Genomic DNA, 909 nt, shown 5'->3' with positions numbered 1-909 from the left:
GAGAACAAAAATCAGGGAAAAAAAAAGGGAAAAAAGGCAAATCCCGGGAATTTTATTGGATCCCGCCCGTTACAGGTGCGTCCATCCCATTCCAGGTGTTCCCATCCCATTCCAGGTGTTCCCATCCCATTCCAGGTGTGTCCATCCCATTCCAGGTATCTCTGTCCCATTCCAGGTGTTCCCCTCACCTGGCCCAGGTGTTCCCATCCCATTCCAGGTGTTCCCATCCCATTCCCAGGTGTCTCTATCCCATCTCCAGGTGTTTCCGTCTCACCCCAGCTGTTCCCATCCCGCCTCCAGGTGTTCCCCTCACCTGCCCAGCTGTTTCCAGCTCGTCTCCAGGTGTTTCTAGCTCACTTCCAGCTGTGTCTGACCCATCTCCAGCTGTGTCTGACCCATCTCCAGGTGTCTCTAACCCATCTCCAGGTGTGTCCATCCCATCTCCAGGTGTCTCTAACCCATCTCCAGGTGTGTCCATCCCATCTCCAGGTGTCTCTAACCCATCTCCAGGTGTCTCTAACCCATCTCCAGCTGTGTCCATCCCATCTCCAGGTGTGTCCATCCCATCTCCAGGTGTCTCTGACCCATCTCCAGGTGTCTCTGACCCATCTCCAGGTGTCTCCATCCCATCTCCAGGTGTCTCTAACCCATCTCCAGGTGTGTCCATCCCATCTCCAGCTGTGTCCATCACCTGTCCAGGTGTCCCCACCTCACTACTGGGGGATCCGGAGTCACCTGCGGGGCTCACCTGGCCACTCCCACTCTCACCTGAGAGAGCCACCTGGCCACTCCCATCGCCTGCGGGGCTCACCTGGCTGCTCCCACTCTCACTTGAGGACGATCCCTGGTTGCCCTCACCTGCGGGGCTCACCTGGCCACTCCCCCCATCACCTGCGGGGCTCCCCTGGC

General features: G+C 58.1%; 1 long non-coding RNA gene across 1 annotated transcript; it reads right to left on the bottom strand.

Annotated features, from left to right (window-relative positions):
- Positions 1–30: 30 nt before the first annotated feature.
- Positions 31–909, bottom strand: LOC108447900. The gene is made up of 2 exons (XR_001863606.1): positions 859–909; positions 31–768 (listed from the first exon to the last, which is right to left on the bottom strand). It is a non-coding gene; the product is annotated as an uncharacterized LOC108447900 (long non-coding RNA).

The sequence above is a fragment of the Corvus brachyrhynchos genome, unplaced genomic scaffold (genome assembly GCF_000691975.1).
Source record: "Corvus brachyrhynchos isolate BGI_N302 unplaced genomic scaffold, ASM69197v1 scaffold627, whole genome shotgun sequence".
Taxonomy (NCBI): domain Eukaryota; kingdom Metazoa; phylum Chordata; class Aves; order Passeriformes; family Corvidae; genus Corvus; species Corvus brachyrhynchos.
The sequence above is the reverse complement of the archived record's forward strand: the minus strand, read 5'-3'. Positions and strand labels throughout refer to the sequence as shown.